Consider the following 19,576-nt stretch of genomic DNA (forward strand, 5'->3'; position numbering starts at 1 on the left):
AATCTGCAAGTTGATATTCGGAGCACTTGCAGGCCTTCGTTGGAAATGGGAATATCTTCACATAAAAAATAGACAGAAGCATTCTGTGAAACTGGTTTGTGTACCGTGAATCCAACTCACAGAGTTGAACACTTCTTTTGAAAAAGCAGTTTTGAAATACTCTTTGTAGAATCTGCAATTGTTCATTAGGAGCACTTTGAGGCTTCTTGTAGAAAAGAGAATATCTTCACATAAAATCTAGTCAGAAGCATTGTCTGAAACTTCTTTATGATGTGTGCTTTCAACTCACAGAGTTCAACCTTCCCTTTGATAGAGCAGTTTTGAAAGTCTTTTTACAGAATCTGCAAGTGGATATTTGGAGCTCTTTGAGGCCTTCGTTGGAAACATGAATATCTTCACATGAAAACTAGACAGGGGTATTCTCAGAAACTTCTTTGTGTTGTGTGCACTCAACACACAGAGTTGAACCTTTCTTTTGATGCAGTGCTTTTGATACACCCTTTTTGTAGAATTTGCAAGTTTTCATTAGGAGCGCATTAAAGCCAACGGTGGAAAAGGAAACAACTTCACTTAAAAACTACATGGAAGCATTCTAAGAAACACCTTTATGATGTATGCATTCAACTACCAGAGTTCAATCTTCCTTTGGATTGAGCAGCTTTGAAACAGTGTTTTTGCAGAATCTGTATTTGGATATTTGGAGCTCTTTGAGGCGTTATTTGGAAACGGGACTATCTTCCCATAAAAACTTGACGGTAGTGTTCTCTGAACCTGATTTGTGTTGTATGCATTCAACTCACAAAGTTGAATCTTTCTTTTGACAGAGCAGTTTTGCAACACTCTTTTTGTAGAATCTGCAAGTGTTCATTAGGTGCGCTTTGACGCCTATGGTGGAAAACGAAATATCTTCATATAAAATCTAGGCAGAAGCATTCTCTGAAACTGATTGAAGATGTGTGCACTAAACTCAGAAAGCTGAACCTTCCTTTTTATGGAGCACTTTTGAAGGAGTCTTTTCGCAGGATCCCCAAGTGGATATTTGGAGCGCTTTGAAACCTTCGTTGGAAACGTGAATATCTTCACATAAAAACTATACAGAAGTGTTCACAGAAACTGCTTTGTGTTGTGTGCACTCAACACTCAGAGTTGAACCTTTCTTTTGATAGAGCACTTTTGAAACATTATTTTTGTAGAATTTGCATGTGTTCATTAGGAGCACTTTGAAACCTACGTTGGAAAAGGAAACAACTTCACATAAAAGCTAGACAGAAGCATTCTCTGAAACTTCTTTATGATGTTTACATTCAACTAACAAAGTTGAACCTTCCTTTGGATAGAGCAGTTTTGAAACAGTGTTTTTGCAGAATATGCATGGGGATATATGGAGCTCTTTGAAGGGTTCTTTGGAAACGGGACTATCTTCACATAAAAACTAGACAGAAATGTTCTCTGAAACTTCTTACTGTTGTATGCGTTCGACTCAGAGAATTCAATCTGTCTTTCGATAGAACAGTTTTGAAACACTCTTTCTGTAGAATCTGCAAGTGTTCATTAGGTGCGCTTTGAGGCCTATGGTGGAAAAGGAAGTATCTTCACATAAAATCTAGACAGAAGCATTCTCTGATACTTCTTAATGATGTGTGCATTCAACTCACAGAGTTGAATCTTCCTTATCTTTGTGTAATTTTCAAAAAGTCTTCTTGCAGAATCTGCAAGTGGATATTTCTAGCTCTTTGAGGCTTTGTTGGAAACGGAAATATCTTCACATAAAAACTGGACAGCAGCATTCTCAAAAACTGCTTTGTGATGTGTGTGTCCAAATCACAGAATTGAACATTTCCCTTGATAAAACAGTTTTGAAACACCCCTTACTAGAAACTGCAAGTGTTCTTTTGGAGCGCTTTGAGGCCTATGTTGGAAAAGGAAATATCTTCACATAAAAAACAGACAGAAGCATTCTCAGAAACATCTTCACGATGTGTGCATTGAAATCACAGACTTGAAGTTTCCTTTTGATAGCGCAGTTTTGAAACAGTGTTTTTGCAGAAACTGCAAGTGGATATTTGGGGCTCTTTCAGGCCTTCGTTGGAAACGGGAATATCTTCACATAAAATCTAGACAGAAGCGTTCTGTGAAACTGCTTTGAGTACTGTGAATCCAGCTCACCGAGTTGAACACTTCTTTTGAAAGAGTAGTTTCGAAACACACTTTTCGTAGAATCTGCATGTGTTTATTAGGTGTGAATTGAGGCCTGTGGTGAAAAAGGAAATATGTTCACATCAAGTCCAGACAGAAGCATTCCCTGAAATTTCTTTATGATGTGTGATTTCAACTCACAGAGTTCAAACTTTCTTTTGATGGAGTAGTTTTGAAAGAGACTATTTGTAGAATCTGCAAGTGGATATTTGGAGCTCTTTGAGGCCTTCGTTCGAAACGTGAATATCTTCACATTAAAACTGGACAGAAGCATGCTCAGAAGCTACTTTGTGTTGTGTGCACTGGACACACAGTATTGAACTTTTCTTTTGATAGAGAACATTTGAAAAACTCTTTTTGTAGTATTTGCAAGTGTTCATTAACAGCACTTTGAAGCCTACGGTGAGAAAGGAAACAACTTCACATAAAAACTAGACAGAAGCATTCTAAGAAACACTTTTATGATGTGTGCATTCAACTAACAGAGTTGAACTTTCCTTTGGATAGAGCAGTTTTGAAACTGTTTTTGCAGAAACTGCAAGAGGATATTTGGCCCTCTTTGATGCGTTCATTGGAAACGGGACTGTCTTCACATAAAAACTAGACAGAAGTGTTCCCTGAAACTGCTTTATGTTGTATGCATTCAACTCACAGAGCTGAATCTTTCTTTTGATAGAGCAGTTTTGAAACACTCTTTTTATAGAATCTGCAATTGTTCATTAGGTGGGCTTCGAAGCCTACATTGGAAAAGGAAATATCTTCACATAAAATCTAGAGAGAAGCATTCTCTGAAACTTCTATATGATGTGTGCATTCAGCTCACAGAGTTGAACCTTCCTTTTCATGGAGCAGTTTTGAAAGAGTCTTTTTGCAGAATCTGCAAGTGAATATTTGGAGGTCTTTGAGGCGTTTGTTGGAAAAGAGAATATCTTCCCATAACAACAGGACAGAAGCATTATCAGAAACTACTTTTTGATTTGTGTGTTCAACTCACAGAGTTGAACCTTTCCTTTGAGAGAGCAGTTTTGAAACACTCTTTTTGTAGAATCTGCAAGTGTTCATTTGGAGCGCTTTGAGACCTATGGCGTAAAAGGAAATATTTTGACATAAAAACTGGACAGTAGCATTCTCAGAAACATCTTCATCATGTGTGCATTCAACTCAGACAGATAAGCCTTCCTTTATATAGAGCAGTTTTGAAACAGTGTTTTTGTATAACACACAACTGGATATTTGGAGCTCTTGAGGTCATCGTTGGAAACGGGTATATCTTAGCAAAAAAACTAGACAGAAGTGTTCTGTGAAACTGCTTTGTGTTGTATGCATTCAACTCACAGAGTTGAAACTTTCTTTTGAGAGGGCAGTTTTGAAGCACTCTTTTTGTAGAATCTGCAATTGTTCATTACGTGAGCTTTGAGGCCTATGGTAGAAAAGGAAATATCTTCACATAAAAACCAGACAGAGGCATTCTCAGAAACAACTTTATGATGTGTGTATTGAACTCACAGAGTTGAAACTTCCTTTTGATAGAGCAGTTTCGAAACAGTGTTTTTGCAGAATATGCAAGTGGATATTTGGAGCTGTTTCAGGCCTTCGGTGGAAACGGTAATATCTTCACATAACAACTAGACAGAAACGTTCCATAAAACTGCTTTGTGTAGTGTGAACCCAACTCACAGACTTAAACCCTTCTTTTGAAAGAGTAGTTTTGAAACACTCTTTTTCGAGAATCTGCATGTGTTCCTTGGGAGCGCTTTGAGTCCTATGGTGGAAAAGGAAATATCTTCATATAAAATCCCGACAGAATCATTCTCTGGAAGTACTTTATGATGTGTGCTTTCAACTCACAGAGTTCAACCTTCCTTTTGATGCAACAGTTTTGAAATAGTCTTTTTGCAGAATCCGCAAGTGGATATTTGGAACTCTTAGAGGCCTTCGTTGGAAACGTGAATATCTTCACATAAAAACTAGACAGAAGAATTCTCAGAAACTGTCTTCTGTTGTGTACACTTGACACACCGAGTTGAACCTTTTTTTGATAGAGCACTATTGAAACACTCTTTTTGTAGAATTTGCAAGTGTTCATTTGGAGCGCTTTGAAGGCTATGGTGCAAAAGGAAACAACTTCACATAAAAACTAGACAGAAGCATTCTAAGAAACACTCTTATGATGGGTGCATTCAACTAACAGATTTGAATTTTTCTTTTTATAGAGCAGTTTTGGAACAGTGTTTCTGCAGAAACTGCAAGAGGATGTTTGGAGTTCTTTGAAGCGTTCGTTGGAAACAGGACTATCTCCAAATAAAAACTGGACAGCAACATTCTCAGAAACTTCTTTGTGACGTGTGTGTTCAACTCACAGAGAAGCTCATAGAGAAGCTTTGAAAACCCCTATTTGTGGAATCTGCAAGTGTTCATTTGGAGCACTTTGAGGCCTATGGTGGAAAAGGAAATACCTTCACATAAAAAATATACAGAAGCATTCTCAGAAAAAACTTTATGTTGTAGAAATTCAACTCAGACAGATAAGCCTTCCTTTTGATAGAGCAGTTTTGTAACAATGTTTTTGCAGTATCTGCAAGTGGATATTTGGAGCTCTTGAGGCCTTCATTTGAAACGGGCATATCTTCACAAAAAAACTAGACAGAAATGTCCTCTGAAACTGCGTTGTGTTGTATGCATTCAACTCACAGACTTGAATCTTTCTTTTGATAGAGCAGTTTGGAAACACTCTTTATGTAGAATGTGCAAGTGTTCATTAGGTGCGCTTTGAGGCCAATGGTGGAAAAGGAAATATCTTCACCAAAAAACTAGACAGAGGCATTCTCAGAAACATATTTGTGATGTGTGCATTTAACTCAGAGATGCAAGCCTTCCTTTTGATTGAGAAGTTTTGAAAAAGTGATTTTGCAGAATCTGCAAGTGGATATTTCGAGCTTTGCACGCCTTCGTTGGAAATGGGTCTATCTTCACATAAAAACTAGACAGAGTAATTCTGTGAAGCTGCTTTATGTAGTTTGAATCCAACTCAAAGAGTTGAACACTTCTTTTGAGAGAGCAGTTTTGAAACACTCTTTTTGTAGAATCTGAAATTGTTCATTAGGAGCGCTTTGAGGCCTTTGCTGAAAACGGGAATATCTTCACATAAAATCCAGACGGAAGCATTCTCTGAAAGTTCTTTATGATGTGCACTTTCAACTCACAGAATTCAACCTTCCTTTTGATGGAGCAGTTTTGAAGGAGTCTTTTTGCACTATCTGCATGTGGCCATTTGGAGCTCTTTGAAGCGAACGTTGGAAACGGGTCTAACTTCACATAAAAATTACACAGAAGTGTTCTCTGAACCTGCTTTGCATTGTATGCCTTCAACTCGCAGAGCTGAATCTTTCTTTTGATAGAGCAGTTTTGAAACACTCTTTTTGTAGGATCTGCAAGTGTTCACTAGGTGCGCTTTGAGGCCTATGGTGGAAAAGGAAATATCTTCACATAAAAATTAGACAGAAGCATTCTCAGAAACATCTTTATGATGCGTGCATTCAACTCAGAGAGATAAGTCTTCCTTTTGATAGAGCGGTTTTGAAACAGCGTTTTTACAGAATCTGCAAGTGTATATTTGGAGCTCTTGAGGCCTTCGTTGGAAACGGGAATATCTTCACAAAAAAACTAGACAGAAATGTTCTCTAAAACTGCTTTGTGTTGTATGCATTCAACTCAAAGAGTTGAATCTTTCTTTTGATAGAGCAGTTTGGAAACACTCTTTTTGTAGAATTTGCAAGTGTTCATTTGGTGTGCTTTGAGGCCTATGGTGGAAAAGGTAATATCTTCACATAAAAAATAGACAGAAGCATTCTGAGAAACAACTTTATGATATGTGCATTCAACTAACAGAGTTGAACCTTACCTTGGATAGAGCAGTTTTGAAACACTGTTTTTGCAGAATCTGCAAGTAGATATTTGGAGCTCTTGAGGCCTTCGTTGGAAACGGGCATATATTCACAAAAAAAAAATAGACAGAAGTGTTCTCTGAAACTGCTTTGTGTTGTGTGCATTCAACTCACGGATTTGAATCTTTCCTTTGATAGAGCAGTTTGGAAACACTCTTTTTGTAGAATCTGCCATTGTTCATTTGGTGTGCTTTGAGGCCTATGGTTGAAAAATGAATATCTTCACACTGAATCTAGACAGAAGCATTCTCTGAAACTTCTTTATGATGTGTGCATTCCACTCACAGAGTTGAACATTCCCTTTAATGGAGCAGTTTTGAAAAACTCTTTTTGCAGAACCTGCAAGTGGATATTTGGAATTCTTTGTGGCCTTTGCTGAAAACGGGAATATCTTCACATAAAAACTAGACAGCAGCATTCTCAGAAACTGCTTTGTCATGGGTGAGTTCAACTCACAGAGTTCAACCTTTCCTTTGATAGAGCAGTTTTGAAACACCATTTTTATAAAATCTCCAAGTTTTCATTTGGAACGCTTGGAGGCCTATGGTGGAAAAGGAAATATCTTCACATAAAAACTAGACAGAAGCACTCTCAGAAACACCTTTATGATGGGTGCATTCAACTCACAGATTTGAACCTTCCTTTACATAGAGCAGTTTTGAAACAGTGTTTTTGCAGTATCTGCAAGTGGATATTTGGAGCTCTTGAGGTCTTCATTGGAAACGGGATTATCTTCAGAAAAAAACTAGACAGAAGTGTTCTCTGGAACTGCCTTGTGTTGTATCCATTCAACTCACAGAGTTGAATCCTTCTTTTCATAGAGCAGGTTTGAAACACTCTTTTTGTATAATCTGCAAGTGTTCATTTGGTGCACTTTGAGACCTATGCTGAAAAAGAAATATCTTCGCATAAAAACTAGACTGAAGCATTCTCAGAAACAACTTTAAGATGTGTGCATCCAACCAACAGAGTTGGACCTTCCTTTTGATAGAGCAGTTTTGAAACAGTGTTTTTACAGGATCTGCAAGTGGATATTTGGAGCTCTTTGAGGCCTTCGTTGGAAACGGGAATACCTTCACAAAAAAACTAGACCGAAGTGTTCTCTGAAACTGCTTTGTGTTGTATGCATTGAACACACAGAGTTGAATCTTTCTTTTGATAGAGCAGTTTTGAAACATTCTTTCTGTAGAATCTGCAAGTGTTCATTAGGTTCACTTTCAGGCCTGTGGTGGAAAAGGAAATATCTTCACATAAAAACTAGAAAGAAGCATTGTCAGAAACATCTTTATGATGTGCGCATTCAACTTTCAGAGTTGAACCTTCCTTTTGATAGAGTAGTTTTGAAACAATGTTTTTTGCAGAATCTGCAAGTGGATATTTGCAGCTCTTACAGGCATTCTTTGGAAAAGGGAATACTTTGACATAAAAACTACAGAGAAGCGTTCTGTGAAACTGCCTTCTGTAGCGTGAATCCAACTCACAGAGTTGAACACTTCTTTTGAAAGAGCAGTTTTGAAACACTCTTTTTGTAGAATCTGCAATTGTTCATTAGGAGTGCTTTGAGGCCTATGGTGGAAAAGGAAATATCTTCACATAAAATCCACACAGAAGCATTCTCTGAAAGTACTTTATAATGTGTGCTTTCAACTCACAGAGTTCAACCTTCCAATAGAAACAGCAGTTTTGAAAGAGTCTTTTTGCAGAATCTGCAGGTGGATATTTGGAGCTCTTTCAGGCCTACGTTGGAAACCGGAATATCTTCACATAAAAACTAGACAGAAGCATTCTCAGAAACTGCTTTGTGTTGTGTGCACTAAACACACAGATTTCAACCTTTCTTTTGATAGATCACTTTTGAAACACTCTTTTTGTTGAATTTGCAAGTGTTCATTAGGAGGGCTTTGAAACTTACGGTGAAAAAGAAAACAACTTCACATAAAAACTAGACAGAAGCATTCTAAGAAAAACCTTTATAATGTGTGCATTCAACTAACACAGTTGAACTTTCCTTTCGATAGAGCAGTTTTGAAACTGTTTTTGCAGAAACTGCAAGAGGATATTTTCCTCTCTTTGATGCGTTCATTGGAAACGGGACTATCTTCACATAAAAACTAGACAGAAGTGTTCCCTGAAACTGCTTTATGTTGTATGCATTCAACTCACAGAGCTGAATCTTTCATTTGATAGAGCAGTTTTGAAACACTCTTTTTGTAGGATCTGCAAGTGTTCCTTAGGTGCGCTTTGAGGCCTATGGTGGAAAAGGAAATATCTTCACATAAAACCTAGACAGCAGCATTCTCTGAAACTACTTTATGATGTGTGCATTCAACTCACTGGGTTAAACCTACCCTTTGTTGGAGCAGTTTTGAATGAGTCTTTTTGCAGAACCTACTAGTGGATATTTGGAGCTCTTTGAGGTATTCGTTGGAAACGGGAATATCTTCACATAAAAATTGAACAGAAGTGTTCTCTGAAACTGCTTTGTGATGTTTGTGTTCAACTCACAGTGTTGAAACTTTCCTTTCATAGGGCAGCTTTGAAACACCATTTTGTAGAACCTGCAAGCGTTTATTTCTAGCGCATTGAGGCCTATGGTGGAATAGGAAATATCTTCACATAAAAACTAGACAGAAGCCTTCTCACAAACGTCTTTATGATCTGTGCATTCAACTCAGAGAGATAAGCCTTCCGTTTGATAGAGCAGTTTTGAAACAGTGTCTTTGCAGAATCTGCAAGTGGATATTTGGAGCTCTTGAGGCCTTCGTTGGAAACGGGAATATCTTCACCAGAAAACAAGACCAAAGTGTTCTCTGAAACTGCTTTGTGTTGTATGCATTCAACTCACATAATTGAATCTTTCTTTTGATAGAGCAGTTTTGAAATACCCTTTTTGTAGGATCTCCAAGTGTTCATTTGGTGCACTTTGAGACCTATGGTGAAAAGGAAATATCTTCACATAAAAAATAGACAGAAGCATTGTCCTAAACATCTTTAAAATGTGTGGATTCAACTCACAGAGTTGAACCTTCCTTTTCATGGAGCAGTTTTGAAAGAGTCTTTTTGCAGAATCTCTAAGTGGATATTTGGAGCTCTTTGAGGCCTTCGTTGGAAGCGGGAATATCTTTGCATAAAAACTGGACAGCAGAATTCTCAGAAACTGCTTTGTGATGTGTGTGTTCAACTCACAAAGTTGAAACTTTCCTTTGATAGAGCAGTTTTGAAACACCCTTTTTGTAGAATCTGCAAGTGTTCATTTGGAGCGCTTTGAGGCCTATAGTAGAAAAGGAAATATCTTCTCATAAAAACTAGACAGAAGCATTCTCAGAAACATCTTTATGATATGCGCATTAAGCTCACAGAGTTGCAACTTGCTTTGATAAAGCAGATTTGACACAATGTTTTTGCAGAATCCGCAAGTGGATATTTGGAGCTCTTACAGGCCTTCGTTGGAATCGGGAATATCTTCAAATAAAACCTAGACAGAAGAGTTCTTTGAAACTGCTTTGCATTGCGTGAATCCAACTCACAGAATTGAACAGTTCTTTTGAAAGACCAGTTTTGACACACTCTTTTTGTAGAATCTGCAATTGTTCATTAGGAGCGCTTTGGGGCCTATGGTGGAAAACGAAATATCTTCACATAAAATCTAGACTGAAGCAGTCTATGAAAGTTATTTATGATGTGTGCTTTCAACTCACAGAGTTCAACCTTCCTTTTGAAAGAGCAGTTTTGAAACACTCTTTTAAAGAATCTGCAAGTGGATATTTGGGGCTCTTTGAGGCCTTCGTTGGAAACATGAATATCTTCACTTAAAAATTAGACAGAAGAATTCTCTGAAACTGCTTTGTGTTGTGTGCACTCAATACACAGAGTTGAAACTTTCTTTTGATAGAGCAATTTTGAAACACTCCTTTTGTTGAATTTGAAAGTGTTCATTATGAGTACTTTGAAGCCTACGGTGGAAAAGGAAACAACTTCACATAAAAACTAGACAGAAGCATTCTAAGAAACACCTTTATGATGTGCGCATTTAACGAACAGAGTTGAACCTTTCTTTGGATAGAGCTGTTTTGAAACAGTGTTTTTGCAGAATCTGCAGGAGGATACTTGGAGTTCTTTGAAGCATTCGTTGGAAACGGGACTATCGTCACATAAAAAATAGACAGAAGTGTTCTCTGGAACTGCTTTGTGTTGTATACATTCAACTCACAGAGGTGGTGAACCTTTCTTTTGATAGAGCAGTTTTGAAACACTCTTTTAGTAGAATTTGCCAGTGTTCTTTAGGTGCGCTTTGAGGCCTATGGTGGAAAAGGAAATATTTTCACATAAAATCTAGACAGAAGCATTCTCTGAAACTACTTTATGATGTCTGCATTCAACTAACAGAGTTGAACCATCCTTTCCATGGAGCAGTTTTGAAAGAGGCTTTTTGCAGAATCTGCAAGTGTATATTTTTACCTCTTTGAGGCCTTCGGTGGAAACGGGAATATCTTCACATAAAAACTGGACAGAAGCATTCCCAGAAACTGCTTTGTTATTTGTGTTCAAGGCACAGAGTTGAAGCTTTCCTTTGATAGAGCAGTTTTGAAACACCCTTTTTATAGAATCTGCAAGTGTTCATTTGGAGCACTTTGAGGCCTATGTGGAAAAGAAAATATCTTCACATAAAAACTAGACAGAGAGATTCTCAGAAACATCTTTATGATGAGTGCATTCAACTCAGACAGATAATCCTTTCTTTTGATACAGCAGTATTGAAAAAGTATTTTTGCAGAGTCTGCAAGTGGATATTTGGAGCTCTTGAGGCCTTCATTGGAAACGGCAATATCTTCACACATAAACTACACAGAACTCTTCTCTGAAACTGCTTTGTGTTGTACGCATTCAACTCACAGAGTTGAATCTTTCATTTGATTGAGCAGGTTTGAAACACTCTTTTTGTAGAATCTGCAAGTGTTCATTAGGTTCACTTTGAGGCCTATGGTGGAAAAAGAAATATCTTCACATAAAAACTAGACAGAAGCATTCTCAGAAACATCTTTATGATGTGTGCATTCAACTCACAGAGTTGAACCTTCATTTTGATAGAGCAGTTTTGAGAGAGTCTTTTTGCAGTATCTGCAAGTGGATATTTGGAGCTCTTTCAGGCGTTCGTTGGAAACTTTAATATCTTCACATAAAAACTAGACAGAAGCGTTCTGTGAAACAGCTTTGTGTAGCATGAATCCAACTCACAGATTTGAACACTTCTTTTGAAGGAGCAGTTTTCATACACTCTTTTTGTAGAATCTGCAATTGTTCATTAGGAGCACTATGAGGCCTATAGTGGAAAAGGAAATATCTTCACATAAAATCCAGACAGAAGCATTCTCTGAAAGTTCTTTATTATGTGTGCTTTCAACTCACAGAGTTCAACCTTCCTCTTGATGGAGCAGTTTTGATAGAGTCTTTTTGTGTGATCTGCAAGTGGACATTGGGGGCTCTTTCAGGCCTTCGTTGGAAACGTGAATATCTTCACATAAAATTAGACAGAAGCATTCTGAGAAACTACTCTGTGTTGTGTGCACTCGACACACAGAGTTGAAAATTTCTTTTGTTAGAGCACTTTTGAAATGCTCTTTTTGTAGAATTTGCAAGTGTTCATTAGGAGCGCTTTGAAGTCGACAGTGGAAAAGGAAACAACTTCACATAAAAACTAGACAGAAGCATTCTAACTAACACCTTTATGATGTGAACATTCAGCAAACACACTTGAAGTTTTCTTTTGATAGAGCAGTTTTGAAACAGTGTTTTTGCAGAATCTACAAGAGGAAACTTGGGGGACTTTGAAGCATTCATTGGAAACGGGACTATCTTCACATTAAAACTAGATAGAAGTGTTCTCTGAAACTGCTCTGTGTTGTGTACATTCAACTCACAGAGGTGAACCTTTCTTTTGATAGAGCAGTTTTGATACACCCTTTTTGTAGAATCTGCAAGAGTTCATTAAGTGCACTTTGAGGCCTATGGTGGAAAAGGAAATATCTTCACATAAACCCTAGACAGAAGCATTCTCTGAAACTTCTCTATGATGTGTGCATTCAAGTCACGGAGTTGAACCTTCCTTTTCATGGAGCCGTTTTGAAAGAGTCTTTTTGCACAATCTGCAGGTTGATGTTAGCAGTTCTTTGATGCCTTCTTTGGAAACGGGACTATCTTCACATAAAAACTGGACAGAAGCATTCTCAGAAACTGCTTTGTGATGTGTGTGTTCAACTCACAGAGTTGAACCTTTCCTATGATAGAGCAGTTTTGAAACACCCTTTTTGTAGAATCTGCAAGTGTTCATTTGGAGCGCATTGAAGCCTAGTGTGGAAAAGGAAACAACTTCACATAAAAACGAGACAGAAGCATTCTAAGGAACAACTTTATGATGTGTGCATTCAAGTCACAGAGTTGAACCATCCTTTTCATGGAGCAGTTTTGAAACAGCGTTTTTGCAGAATGTGCAAGTGTATATTTGCAGCTCTTTCCAGCCTTCACTGGAAATGAGACTATCTTCAAATAAAAACTACATAGAAGCGTTCTGTGAAACTCCTTTTTGTAGTGTGAATGCAACTCACAGAGTTGAACACTTCTTTTGAAAGAGCAGTTTTGAAAAACTCTTTTTGTAGAATCTGCAATTGTTCATTAGGTGCACTTTGAGGCCTACGGTGGAAAACGAGAGATCTTCACATAAAATCCAGACAGAAGCATTCTCTGAAAGATCTTTATGATGTGTGCTTTCATCTCACAGAGGTCAACCTCCCATTTGATGGATAAGTTTTGAAAGAGTCTTTTCGCAGAATCTGCAAGAGGATATTTGGAACTCTTTGAGGCCTTCATTGGAAACCTGAATATCTTCACATGTAAACTAGACAGAACTGTTTTCAGAAACTGCTTTGTGTTGTGTGCACTCAACACACAGACCTGAGCGTTTCTTTTGATAGGGAACTTTTGAAACACTCTTTTTGTAGAATTTGCAAGTATTCATTAGGAGAGCTTTGAAGCCTATGGTGGAAAAGGAATCAACTTCACATAAAAACTAGACAGAATTATTCTAGGAAACACCTTGATGATGCGTGCATTCAACTAAAAGAGTTGAACGTTACTTTGGATAGAGCAGTTTTGAAACAGTGTTTTTATTGAATCTGCATGTGGATATTTGAAACTCTTTGAAGCCTTCGTTCGAAAAGGGACTAATGTCACATAAAAACTAGACAGAAGTGTTCTCTGAACCAGCTTTGTTTTGTATGAATTCAACTGACGGAGTTGAATCTTTCTTTACACAGAGCAGTTTTGAAACACGCTTTTTGTAGAATTTGCAAGTGTTCATTACTGCGCCTTGAGGCCTATGGTGTAAAAAGGAAATAACTTCACATAAAATCTAGACAGAAGCATTCTCTGAAACTTCATTATGATGTGTGCATTCAGTTCACAAAGTTCAACTTTCCTTTTCATGGTGCAGTTTTGAAAGAGTCTTTTTGCAAAATCTACAAGAGGATATTTGGAGCTCTTTGACGCATCCGTTGGAAACCTGAATATCTTCACATAAAAACTACATAGAAATGTTCTTTGAAACTGCTTTGTGTTGTGTGCACTCAACACACAGAGTGGAAACTTTCTTTTGATAGAGAACTTTTGAAACACACTTTCTGTAGAATTTGCAAGTGTTCATTAGGAGCACTTTGAAGACAAACGTGGAAAACAAAACAACTTCACATAAAAACTAGACAGAAGCATTCTCTCAAACTTTTTTATGATGTGTGCATTCAACTAACAGTGTTGAACCTTCATTTGGATGAAGCAGTTTTGAAACAGTGTTTTTGCAGAATCTGCATGTGGATATTTGGAGCTCTTTGAGGCCTTCGTTGGAAAGGATGATATATTCACATAAAAACTAGAGAGAAGTGTTCTCTGAAACTGCTTTGTGTTACATGCATTCAACTCACGGAGGTGAATCTGTCTTTAAGTGGAGCGGTTTTGAAACACCCTTTTTGTAGAATCTGCAAGTGTTCATTTGGAGCGCTTTGAGGCCTATGGTAGAAAAGGAAATATCTTCACATTAAAAACTAGACACAAGCATTCTCAGAAACATCATTATGATGTACGCATTCAACACAGACGGATAAGCCTTCCATTTGATAGAGCAGTTTTGAAAAAGTGTTTTTGCCGAATCTGCATCTGGATATTTGGAGCTCTTTGAAGCGTTCCTTGGATACGGGACTATCTTCACAAAAAAAACTAGACAGAAGTGTTCTCTGAAACTGCTTTGTGTTGTTTGCCTTCAACTCACAGTGTTGAATCTTTCTTTTGATAGAGCAGTTTTGAAACACTCTTTTTGTAGAATCTGCAAGTGTTCATTTGGTGGGCTTCGAAGCCTATGTTGGAAAAGGAATTATCTTCACATAAAATCTAGACAGAAATATTCTCTGAAACTTCTTTATGATGTGTGCATTCAACTCACAGAGTTGAACCGTCCTTTTCATGGAACACTTTTGAAAAAGTGTTTTTGCAGAATCTGCAAGTGGATATTTGAAGCTCTTTGAGGCTTTCCTTGGAAACGAGAATATCTTCATATAAAAACAGGACAGAAGCATTCTCAGAAACTAATTTTTGATGTGTGTGTTCAACTCACAGAGTTGAACCTTTCCTTTGAGAGAGCAGTTTTGAAACACTCTTTTTGAAGAATCTGCAAGTGTTCATTTGGAGCGCTTTGAGGCCTATGGCATAAAAAGATATATCTTGACATAAAAACTGGACAATAGCATTCTCAGAAACATCCTCATCAAGTGTGCATTCAACTGAGAGAGATAAGTCTTCCTTTTGATAGAGCAGTTTTCAAACAGTGTTTTTGCATAATATACAGGTGGATATTTGGAGCTCTTGAGGTCTTCGTTGGAAATGGGTATATCTTCACAAAAATCTAGACTGAACTGTTCTCTGAAACTGCCTTGTATTGTATGCATTCAACTCACAGTGTAGTTGAATCTTTCTTTTGTGAGAGCAGTTTTGAAACACTCTTTTTGTAGAATCTGCAATTCTTCATTACGTGAGCTTTGAGGCCTATGGTGGAAAAGGAAATATCTTCACATAAAAACGAGACAGAAGCATTCTCAGAAACAACTTTATGATGTGTGTATTGAACTCATAGAGTTGAGCATTCCTTTTCATAAAGCAGTTTTGAAACAGTGTTTTTGCAGAATCTGCAAGTGGATATTTGGAGCTGTTTCAGGCCTTCGGTGGAAACGGGAATATCTTCACATAACAACTAGACAGAAGCGTTCTGTGAAACTGCTTTGTGTAGTGTGAATCCAACTCACAGAGTTGAACACTTCTTTTGAAAGAGTAGTTTTGAAATACTCTTTTTGTAGAATCTGCCTGTGTTCATTGGGAGCGCTTTGAGGCCTTTGGTGGAAAAGGAAATTCTTCATATAAAATCCCGACAGAAGCATTCTCTGTAAGTTCTTTATGAAGTGTCCTTTCAACTCACAGAGTTCAACCCTCCTTTTGATGCAGCAGATTTGAAAGAGTCTTTTTGCAGAATCCGCAAGTGGATATTTGGAGCTCTTAGAAGCCTTCTTTGGAAACGTGAATATCTTCACATAAAAACTAGAGAGAAGCATTTTCAGAAAGTGTTTTCTGTTGTGTGCACTCGACACACCAAGTTGAACCTTTTTTTGATAGAGCACCTTTGAAACACTCTTTTTGTAGAATTTGCAAGTGTTCATTTGGAGCGCTTTGAAGGCTATGGTGGAAAAGGAAACAACTTCACATAAAAACTAGGTAGAAGCATTCTAAGAAAAACTCTTATGATGTGTGCATTCAACTAACAGATTGGAACTTTTCTTTTTATAGAGCAGTTTTGAATCACCGTTACTGCAGAAACTGCAAGACGATGTTGGGAGCTCTTTGAAGAGTTCGTTGGAAACGAGACTAGCTTCACATAAAAAATTGACAGAAGTGTTCTCTGAAACTGCTTAGTGTTGTATGCTTTCAGCTCACAGAGGTGAATCTTTCTTTTGATAGAGCAGTTTTAAACACACTTTATGTAGAATCTGCATGTGTTCATTAGGTGTGTTTTGAGGCCCATGGTGGAAAACGAAATATCTACACATAAAAACCAGACAGAAGGATTCTCAGAAACATCTTTATGATGTATGCATTCAACACAGACTGATAAGCCTTCCATTTCATAGAGCAGTTTTGAAACAGTGTTTTTGCAGAATCTGCATGTGGATATTTGGAGCTCTTTGAGGCCTTCGTTGGAAAGGGGAGTATCTTCACATAAAAACTAGACAGAAGTGTTCTCTGAAACTGCTTTTTGTTGCATGCGTTCAACTCACAGAGTTGAATTTGTCTTTCCCAGATGAGTTTTGAACCACTCTTTTTGTAGGATCTGCAAGTGTTCATTGGGTGCGCTTTGAGGCCAATGGTGGAAAAGGAAATATCTTCACATAAAATCTAGACAGAACCATTCTCTAAAACTTCGTTACAATGTGTGCATTCAACTGTCAGAGCTTAAACTTCCTTTTCTTTGAGCAGTTCTCAAAGAGTCTTTTTGCAGGATCTGCAAGTGGGTATTTGCAGCTTTTTGAGGCCTTCATTGGAAAGGGGAATATCCTCACATAAAAACTGGACAGCAGCATTGACAGAAACTGCTTTGTGATGTGTGTGTTCAACTCACAGAGTTGAACATTTCCTCTGATAGAGAAGCTTTGAAACACACTTTTTGTAGAATCTGCAAGTGTTCATTTGGAGCGCATTGAGGCCTATGGTGGAAACGGAAATACCTTCACATAAAAAATACACAGAAGCATTCTCAGAAACAACTTTATGATGTGGACATTCAACTCAGACAGATAAGCCTTCCTTTTGATAGAGCAGTTTTGTAACAGTGTTTTTGCAGAATCTGCAAGTGGATATTTGGAGCTCTTCAGCTTTCATTTGAAACGGGCATATCTTCACAACAAAACTAGACAGAAATATTCCCTGAAAGTGCTTTGTGTTGTATGCATTCAACTCGCAGACTTGAATCTTTCCTTTGATAGAGCAGTTTGGAAACACTGTTTTTGTAGAATCTGCAAGTGTTCATTAGGTGCGCTTTGAGGCCAATGGTGGAAAAGGAAATATCTTCACATAAAAACTAGACAGAAGCATTCTCAGAAACATATTTGTGATGTATGCATTTAACTTAGGGAGGCAAGCCTTCCTTTTGATTGAGAAGTTTTGAAAAAGTGTTTTTGCAGAATCTGCAAGTGGATATTTGGAGCTCTTGCAGGCCTTCGTTGGAAATGGGTCTATCTTCACATAAAAACTAGACAGAGTAATTCTATGAAACTGCTTTATGTAGTTTGAATCCAACTCAGAGTTGAACACTTCTTTTGAAAGAGCAGTTTTGAAACACTCTTTTTGTAGAATCTGCAATTGTTCATTAGGAGCGCTTTGAGGCCTATTTTGGAAAAGGAAATATCTTCACATAAAATCCAGACAGAAGCATTCTCTGAAAGTTCTTTAGATGTGTGCTTTCAACTCACAGAGTTCAAACTTCCTTTTGATGGAGCAGTTTTGAAAGGGTCTTTTTCAAAATCTGCAGGTGGATATTTGGAGCTCTTAGAGGCCTCTGTTGGAAACGTGAATATCTTCACATGAAAACTAGACAGAAGCATTCTCCCAAACTGCTTTGTGTTGTGTGCACTCGACACACAGAGTTGTACATTTCTTTTGGTAGAGCACTTTTGAAACACTCTTTTAGTAGAATTAGCAAGTGTTCATTAGGAGCACTTTGAAGCCCATGGTGGAAAAGGAAACAACTTCACATAAAAACTACACAGAAGCATTCAAAGAAACACCTTTATGATGTGTGCATTCAACTAACAGAGTTGAACCTTCCTTTTCTTAGAGCATTTTTGAACAGTGTTTTTGCAGAATCTGGAAGAGGATATTTGGAGCTCTTTGAAGCATTCATTGGAAACGTGACTATCTTCACATAAAAACTACACACAAGCGTTCTCTGAAACTGCTTTGTGTGGTATACATCCACCTCACTGAGTTGAATCTTTCTTTTGGTAGATCAGTTGTGAAACACTCTTTTTTTAGAATCTGCAATTATTCATCAGGTGCACTTTGAGTCCTGTGGTGGAAAAGCAAAAATCTTCTCTTAAAATCTACATGGAAGCATTCTCTCCAACTTCTTTAGGATGTGTCCATTCAACTCACAGAGTTGAAACTTCATTTCCTTTTTTTGTTTTTTTCTTGTTTTTTTTTTTTTGTTTTTAACAGCTTTATTGAGATATAACTGACACAATTTTACTTTTGAATGAATGAATGAACGAGTGTGCAAAAAGAGAGTAAGAAAAGTTAAGGGAGCAGTCCCCTGCTGAGTAAGGCAATCACTGAAAATAACTTGTTTGAGGCTATGTGTTGGAAATCACTGAGAAAGCATAAGAAATTAAAAAACAAGTGCCCATTCAAACAATCTTATCATGCCTCACATATGAGCAATAAGAAAATAGATGGATTGAACTGGGGTCAGGGAGGGGCAGGGCAGGGCTTTAATAATAGAGAAGTGACTGTGAATTTTAGGATTCCAAAACCTACAGATCAGTGTTGTTGTTGTTTTTTTTAAATTTATTATCATTATACTTTAGGTTTTATGGTACATGTGTGCAATGTGCAGGTAAGTTACATATGTATACATGTGCCATGCTGGTGCGCTGCACCCACCAACTCCTCATCCAGCATTAGGTATATCTTCCAATGCTATCCCTCCTCTCTCCCCCCACCCCACAACAGTCCCCAGAGTGTGATGTTCCCCTTCCTGTGTCCATGGGTTCCCATTGTTCAATTCCCACCTATGAGTGAGAAAATGTGGTGTTTGGTTTTTTGTTCTTGTGAAAGTTTACTCAGAATGATGATTTCCAATTTCATCCATGTCCCTGCAAAGGACATGAACTCATCGTTTTTTATGGCTGCATAGTATTCCATGGTGTATATGAGCCACATTTTCTTAATCCAGTCTATCATTGTGGGACATTTGGGTTGGTTCCAAGTCTTTGTTATTGTGAATAATACCACAATAAACATACGTGTGCATGTGTCTTTATAGCAGCATGATTTATAGACCTTTGGGTATATACCCAGTAATGGGATGGCTGGGTCGAATGGAATTTCTAGTTCTAGATCCCTGAGGAATCACAACACTGACTTCCACAATGGTTGAACTAGTTTACAGTCACAAATCAAAAAATGTAATCCAGCCTATAAACAGAACCAAAGACAAAAACCACTTGATAATCTCAATAGATGCAGAAAAGGCCTTTGACAAAATTCAACAACACTTCATGCTAAAAACTCTCAATAAATTAGGTATTGATGGGACATATCTCAAAATAATAAGAACTATCTATGACAAATCC

This window comes from Pongo pygmaeus, chromosome 15 (genome assembly GCF_028885625.2).
Source record: "Pongo pygmaeus isolate AG05252 chromosome 15, NHGRI_mPonPyg2-v2.0_pri, whole genome shotgun sequence".
In the NCBI taxonomy this organism is placed as follows: Eukaryota; Metazoa; Chordata; class Mammalia; order Primates; family Hominidae; genus Pongo; species Pongo pygmaeus.